Here is an 8,564-nt window from a genome sequence, read left to right on the forward strand (position 1 = left end):
ATATATATATACATATTCTCTCAATCTGACCATCCAATTGGTCTCTAATTTTACCAACACCAATATATCACCATACTCTTTAATCTTAATGATCAAGATTTGAATATGAATTTCACCAAGTCCAGCGGTATCAAGACCATTTATTAAGTTTGATCTGGTTTAACCAACTTTGATTGCGTCTTTCTTTAAATTTGACCGTTTAATTGTGACCATAATTTACTAGAATGAATCTTTCATTACACTCTTCAAGTCTAATGATTAGATTTCAAATCTAAGTATGGCATGTGATGGACATGTGTTATATACCTATATGGCTATATATATTCTCTCAATTTGACCATCCAATAGGTCTCAAATTTTACCAACATCAATATGTCACCATACTCTTCAATCCTAATGATCAAGATTTGAATATGAATTTCACCAAGTCCAGTGGTATCGGGACCATCTATTAAGTTTGATCGGGTTTGACCAACTTTGACTAAACTATGACCACGCATTTCTCTAAATCCAATCATTTGATTGTGACCATAATTTACTAGAATTAACCTTTAATTATACTTTTCAAATCTAACGGTTAGATTTCAAATCTAAGTACGGCGCTTGATGGACTTGTGCTGTGTACTTGTATGATTATGTTTACTCAATCTGACTATCCAATTGGTCTCAAATTTCACCAACACCAGTATGTCACCATACTCTTCAATCCTATTGATCAAGATTTGAATATGAATTTCACCAAGTCCAGTGGTATCGAGACCATCTATTAAGTTTGACCGGGTTTGACAAACTTTGACTAAACTCTGACCGCGCCTTTCTCTGAATCCACCCGTTTCATTGTGACCACAATTTACCATAATTAACCTTTCGTTGCACTCTTCAAATCCAGCAGTTAGATTTTAAATCTAAGTATGGTGCGTGATGGACATGTGTTGTGTACTTGTATGGTTATGTTCTCTCAATCTGATTATCCAATTAGTCATTACTTTTAAAAAAAAATTAAATGTATTTAGTCACATTAAAAATTCTTACATAAATTTACAAAAATTCTTAAAAATTCTTAAAAAAATTTTTTTTAATAAGATAGAACGTGTGATAATTTTTGTTGTGTGGTATTTTTTTTTTTGAGAAAGTTGTGTGGCGATTTTTATTGAGTATATGTGATTTTTTTAATTTTATTTCATAGCTCATTAATATTATTTTCTTAATATTTTGCGCTCATTAACTCACTTAGATATATAGATGTGTTTGATTCATGTACAATTATAAAATGCATGACAAAATGGTAATTGCTAGTAAAAAATGGTAATTAATTAAAATTGTCTTCTTTTATTTTTATTTTTTCCTTAAAACAAATCTGTCTTCTTTTATTTTTTCCACCCAAAATTTCCCAAAAATTTGTTCTCCTCCTAACGTGTTTCACTTAGCTTTTTCCCCCCCAAAGCCAAAATCTGACTTTTTACTTAGGTTTTGTTTCCCCCCAAAATTTGTTTCCCTCTCTAAGCCGTCACTCTTCTTCTCTCTTTCTCTCCATCCTCATCGGCCATCCTCACCAGCCATCGCCGCCGACTGCCACCATCTTTGTAATCACTTTTGCCTGCAGATTCACTACAGGTTCACTCTCTCTATAATCATTTTCTGTTTGGTTTCTAGGAAAATATGGAATCAACTATTGAATCTTGATTTCTTTTTTCGTTTCTAACTTCTGAGAAAACATTGATACTATTTTTTTTAATTAATTATATTGATTAGAAGTAGTGCAAAATATTGGGTATATAATTTTTTTTTTCTTTTGAATTTTTCATTTGGTTTTGTTGATCAGATTGTGTATAGGATTTGGGTGGTGTGAACTGTAGTCATATTTTACAATATTCTTGGCAGTGCTTGTCGATTGCCTTTTTTCTTCTCTTTCGGCCAATTTTAGATGGATGTTACTCAAGGTAGCTGAGTCACTTACCTTAAGTTTCCTTGTCATACTTTAATTATTTCATTGCAAGTATCTAATGGTATTATTATTAGTGGCTTTTCAAAGCACCTTTTCTTGTATAATAATTGGTTGCTCTTCTCTTTAACTAATATGGACAGATGGTGCTGGTGGTAAGGGCACATGGGGAAAACTCCTTGACACTAATGGGTGTTGGTCATTATGGATATGGGATGTCTAACATGCTTCTTAAAAACAAGAAGAGAAAAAAAGGGGGGAAGTAAAAAAGAAGAAAAAATGGTATATGGGGTGTTTAGCATGGAAGTTGGTCTTATTTTGTTGGATTATTGGTAGTGGCTGTCTGCTAGGTATATGTTAAGCTGCTTTCACTATTGGAAGTAAAAGAGGTTTAAATGAATATTTTTTGTAGTGTGTGTGTTATGTGGGCTCCTACTTTTTTTTGGGAGGGTGGGGGGATTGGGGGTTGATCAAAAAGGAGGAACAGTTGAGGTTGGAACTATTTCATGTTGAACTTTTAGATGTTAAATAATGTGTTTTTCTGTTGATTGGAAATTAATGCTTTAACTGCTCTCTTTTTTTTTTTTTCTTCAATGGAGATGATCTTTTTATTAAGATTTTTAGTTTCGGCATAGTGAAAGCATGTGAAAATATGCAATGGATCTAATATGCTTCATGCATCAATTCTTTATCTATTTAATACTTTCGGATTCAGATTGACCCTTGAAACTAGTTTGATTATCTTCTTTTAAGAATCTATCATACACAACCACAAGAGTATAGAGTAGTTCTTATTTTTGTTTCCCTTTTGATTGGTCTTTATCCACCCCTCTCCCCCTTCTTTTTTCTCTCCTTTTGCACTAATGTAGTCTTTGAAATAGCTAAAGATCATTGTTTTTCATGGATATTGGTGTGTAGTCTTGGTAAATTATTACCTGATAGATTTAATAACACTGTCTAGAATGCAGTTGATAGGCATTGTTTGGTAATTTCTTTATGATCTACTATGGCCTCCATCAATATTGACTTCAAATTTATAATGTTCTTCAGTTGCCACGACAATCTAATTGGTAGTTAAGAGTGGCTTGAACAATCTTTTCTAAAACTAATTAAAGAGGTGTTTGCTTTGTCTTATTTTACTTCTCTTAATGTGCTTTGTTGCTTTACATTTCCAATTCATGGTGGCTCTACTGTAGGTGCTTTGTCTATTATTCTTAGTTTTTTATTTTGGCAATTGTGATTAATCAAAAGAGGATAAAATTGCTTTAAATGTTCTTCATACTTTCATTCGATTTCTTTCTTTTATTCACCTTTATTTACTTTTGAATATTACAATCTAAGAGCCTAGCTAATTTTTGTTGGCTAGGAATTATATATAACTACTAGAAGAGTGATTTTTGGTTATAACTACTAGATGGAGGGTACTTGATTATTATACTATTCATATGGACGTGATAAATGAATTTTTGGTTTATTATTAATACTACTTATCTAATATTAAGGGTATGGTTCAGTTCTTGCAATCCTGGCATTGTATAATAGAAAAAGAGTACGGATATGAAGTTAATAATTATAAGAAGAGAGAAATTAAAGAATAAGAAAATAGCAATGGGGTCAATATAAAAATGGTGTTGAAGGTATAAAAAAATGTGACTTAGATGTGTATGACGGGTGGGAGCTATGTGGGTGAGAGAGAGAGAGAGAGAAAGCCATATTGCAAAGTGATTAGTGAAGAAGATGAATGGGTTTGGGGGTTTGGGGAAAACATGATTAGAAAATTGAAGTGTCGGGGATATGGGGAAGAGAGGGAGCGTGTGAAATAAAATTAAAATGTTTCCTGTGCTTACTGCAAGTGTGTCGACCAAGGGAGAGTGGATGAGGGTACAATTTGTCCTCTCTTTTTTTTTTTTTGCTTTATTTTGGTTCTTCAGTTATAATTTTCTGTCTCTAAATTAGAAGCTGCTTGCCAATGAGGCTAAGAGTAAACAAAAAGAGAAAATTAATAGATACTAATTAATTGGCTAATTTCCTATTATTTATTGTTAATTAATGGTTCTAGTTAATTTAGGGTTCTAGACAATGAAGTAACTAATTTAATTGTATGTTTATATATATTCTTTCCTTGTTGGCAGATTGCAAAAAGAAGAGGCATTACAAGTTCGTGTGAACAAAGCAAGTGAACTGTCTGTGTTAGACTTAAGGTACTCTCTCTCTCTCTCTGTTTGTGGTGGGTTATTGAATTGGGGCAAGCAGGTAGCTTGCATGGAGATATAAGGTGGTTTTAGATGATATTGGGAGTGTTGACTGTTTTGTGTAATATTGGATGATTCTTGTTGAGTTTTTTTTATTCGATTAATTCATTTTAGGGGCTTCTCTCTATCTTTTTCACACATGAGGAACACTAAAATGAAATGGGATACTTAAAGAGATGTCCATTCCTAAACAATATTGCTAGTAATGATGTTATAGTTACTAAATGTGTTGATAACTTTTGTATGCATTTAAATTCATTGTTTTCTTAGGAACATAGCTAGTTGTTGGTTTACTTGACTAGTCAATTAGGCCAGCATAGATATGATACTACTTTCCTTAGCCTACTTTGGAATGTGATGGACATACTTATAGTATGTTTACAGTTTTGGATGCTATTAAATGATAGTAGCAGTTTGTATTATGTTAGGTTCTTTACTTTTTTGTCTTTAGAACACCCTATTTTATTTTGATAAGTTACATTCCACCCTAATTATAGCAGCTAGCATGTAATGTCTTTTTTTTTTTTTTTTTTTTTTTTTTTTTTTTTTTTTTTTTTTTTCCAGTTTTAAATATGGTAGTTAGCACTATAACACTATTAGAAGTGTTCAAATATGTTTAATTCCTTTGATCATGCTATTTCCTTTCTGGGTTTGTCTTATAAGTTGTTTAAAAGAAAAGACTTTTTGTTTAATCGGGGTCTTGGAAAACAAGTGGGTTTTAACCTTCTTAATCTTGTTCTGGCCCTGTTTGAACTTGTAGTTCATGTTAAGAGCTTTTGGTTCTTTGTATCTTGTTAGTAAGTGTGGTACCCTTCTCGTTCTGGCCTTCTTAATCTTGTTCATTGGAAGTTGGAACTATAAAGGGATGTTAAAGTCTTAAAGATGATGTTTGGTTATTTTACTTATGGTTCAAACTAAAGTGGGAAAAAGTAGTATTAGTGACAATAGTTGAACCTTAGGAAAAACCCAAGTGAGAGAAAAGATATTTGGCAAGGCATTGGGTGAGATGCCTAGAGGGCCTACCGTGAAGATTGCACTTTTTACTCAAACTTTGGTTCTATGTATCTTGTTGATGGGTGTGGTACAACTTCTTAATCTAGTTTTTTTCACTAGTTCACTAGTTTTTTGGTTCTCAAACTTGCTCCTCTTTTTCTTTTTGATGATACAAAAAAGCTCATTCAAAATATTGTCTAGACCTAGCAAAATGGGTTGGGTTAATCCATGAAAGCATATGGTCATCTTAGGGAAGGGGAACTATGGAAGTGTGTGTCTTAAAATTGGGGTTTTGATTGCAAGTTTTAAAATTTGAGATGCAATGTTATAACACCAACCAGCTATCAACATATTCAAGATTCAATCTTGAATTTGATTGAATTGAGTCAACCAATAGAAGCTTATTGCTTGTTTTTGATGTTGCAAAGCAATTTTGGATTCCAATATTTGATAATGTTGTGTCCTAATTATTGCCTTTTTTTTGTATGTAGGACATTCCTCTGATACAACAATCTCCAGCTCTCCTACAATCACCAGCTCTCCAAAAATCATCAGCTACATCCCATCAACCAAGCAGCTTATAAGTTTTATGTTGGTGTTTGATGACCTTTTGTTTACAAAGAACCACATTTGAACAACACATTTTTTGCAAGTGTTGAAAAATATTTTGAAACACTTTGAAACTTTAATTATGGTATTAGCTTAATTTAAGTGTTGAAGGACTTTTTGTGTACGAAAGACCACGTCTTTTTTTTTTTTTGTTAATTTTATGATGATGGTTATAGACCATTGTATCTGATAATATATTTTTATGTTAATATAATGTTAGTTTCGAGACATTTGTGGTGTTATCTAGTTACATTTGTGGTATTGTCTTAGTGGAGCTAAAGTTTTTACAGGTTATTTGTAATAGATCTATGGTTTTAAAACCCAAGGAAAAAAAAATTAACCTATAGCGGCGGGCAAAAATCACCGCTAAAGGTCTAAAACTAAGTTTTAAATGCAGCCATATAGCAGCGTTTATAGACCACCACTAAAGCTTCAAACATATAGCGGCGGTCATAGCCGCCACTAAAAGGTGCATATGTTCTATTTTACATTAAGCCCTATAGCGGCGCTTATAGCCTGCCACTATGCTAAAGGTGGACACCTATAGTAGCGCACATTACCCGCCACTAAAGGTCAATTGACCCGAATTCTAACCTCATATGGCGGCGGTTTTCTGCCTGCCACAATAAACCAAAATTGTCGCTAAAAGGTGCATCTACAGCGACGCTTTTTGTTACCGCCGCAATAGTGGTGGGAAGAACCGCCAGCAATAGCACTTGCCGCTAAAGGTCAAATGTACCTTTAAAGGCGCTTTTTGGGGCTTCAGCGGCGCTTTTGGCCTGCCACAATAGGTCTTTTTTTTTTGGTAGTGTGTTAGGTTCTAAAGATTTAGGTTTAAATGTTTAAAATCATATTTTTATTGTGTTGGCAAATTGAGAACAAAACATGTCTAGTCTAAGTGTTAGGCAATGCTTAAAAGTGTTGGTTTTAAGGTTCATGTCCAGCTGACTGCAAAAAAAGGAAGTGAGTTTCTGCCTTACTCGACCGATCGAGAAATTAGGCTCAACCGATTGAAAATCGCAGGAACAAAAATTTTGTAGATTTTTAAATTAGGCCCTAGCTATGTTTTTCGAACTTTTGGAAGACTTATGTGTTACTCTTTGTGAGATTTGAGTGATTTTGTACCTTCTAACTACACAAGAATCTACCGGAGCAAGATCTACAATGAAGCATTGGGAGAACATAGTTGCTGCATCAAGATCATTACTGATGGTGATTTGAAACCTTTGAGTGGGATTTTAAAGTCACAAATATGGGTGCTTGTGTTGGTGTAAATCCAAGAAGAGAAGGAGTCCGTGGATTCGGAGCTTACACGTGGTCGTGTCAGTAAGTTACTACATGAGGTAGCAATAGATTTAGGGTTAAATATTTTGCAAAAACTTCAATTATCTTATAGTGGATTTACTTTACCTTAAGGATAGCTATGTCAAATCCCCCCTAGGTTTTTACCTTGAAACAGACCCTTTCATTGGTTTTCCTAGGTCATCATATCGTGGTGTTATTTATTTTCCGTTGCTTTGCATGATATGATATATGCTTGTTTAACCTAGATCTAAAATAATAAACCTAATAATCACTTGGTTAATATATTAGGTTAAACAATCTGATTTAAAGGGTCTTAATGAACAAACAAATGGTATCAGGGTGGGTTAGCTCTTGCTTATCGGTTCCTTAACCTAGAGTTAATCCTTGACCCCTGCTGTCATGGAACAAGGTCACTCTCTTGTGATCCTTCCACACTTTGATGGTAATAACTATGCTTATTGGAAGGTTTGGATTAAAACTTTCTTGAAATCTATTGATGAGAGAGTGTGGTTGTCTGTTGAAAACAGTTGGGAGAGACCAACCACTGCTATTAGTGAATGGACTATTGCCCCAAAAAAAGCAGCAAGCTTTAACAATAAGGCTATGAATGTGATATTCAATGCTGTTTCCAAGGAAGAATTTAAGAGGATCTCAAATGTGGAGATTGTTCACACTGCTTGGAACATCTTACAAATAGTACATGAAGGCACTAAGGTAGTAAAAATTAATAAATTGCAGCAGTTGACTTCTAGATTTGAAAGTAGTAGAATGTATGATGATGAATCTTTAGATGAAATCTATGCTAAGTTGAATAATATTGTCAATTTTGCTTTTAATTAGGGTGAAGTATATGATCAACCTAAAATTGTTAGGAAAATTCTTAGATCATTAACTGAGGATTTTAAACCCAAAGTGATTGTCATAACTGAAAGTAAAGATGTTGATTCCATACCTGTAGATGAACTTATAGGATCCCTCTAGTCCTATGAATCTAACTTACCAAAAACTAATAAATTCAAATCTATGACTTTAATATCTATTGATGATTGTGTATTTGATGATAAATTCTCATCTACTAAGATTGCTTATCTTGCCAAGAACTTTAGAATTTTTTTGAGGAATAATAATAGGAGGGCAAGAAATAGAAACAATGTTGACCCTAAGAATGTGAAGAAGAATGACACTGCCAAAAATCACAAATCTGAAAAATCAAAAGAAAAAGTACGTAAATCTTCCAATAGTTCTTTAGGACAACAGGGTTATGGTCATTTAAAATTTGAGTGTCCAACATTTTTGAGATCCAAAGGTAAAGTTATGGTTGTCACCCTGAGTGATGATGAAGTTTCTGATCATGAGTCTGAAAGTGATCAAGAGGGAAAATTTATGGCTTTCATTGCTATTGCTTTAGTAAGTAAAATTGAGACTGCTGATGAGAATCCTTTTGATGGGGAACTCTCTAAGAA

At 33.4% G+C, this 8,564-nt stretch overlaps 1 long non-coding RNA gene across 1 annotated transcript; it reads left to right on the top strand.

The window, feature by feature from the left end:
• Positions 1-1,403: 1,403 nt before the first annotated feature.
• LOC142629602 (uncharacterized) lies at positions 1,404-6,026 on the top strand. Its single transcript, XR_012843083.1, has 3 exons — positions 1,404-1,614; positions 4,075-4,143; positions 5,679-6,026. It is a non-coding gene; the product is annotated as an uncharacterized LOC142629602 (long non-coding RNA).
• The last annotated feature ends 2,538 nt before the right edge of the window (positions 6,027-8,564 follow it).

Source organism: Castanea sativa, chromosome 3 (genome assembly GCF_040712315.1).
Source record: "Castanea sativa cultivar Marrone di Chiusa Pesio chromosome 3, ASM4071231v1".
Lineage (NCBI taxonomy): Eukaryota > Viridiplantae > Streptophyta > Magnoliopsida > Fagales > Fagaceae > Castanea > Castanea sativa.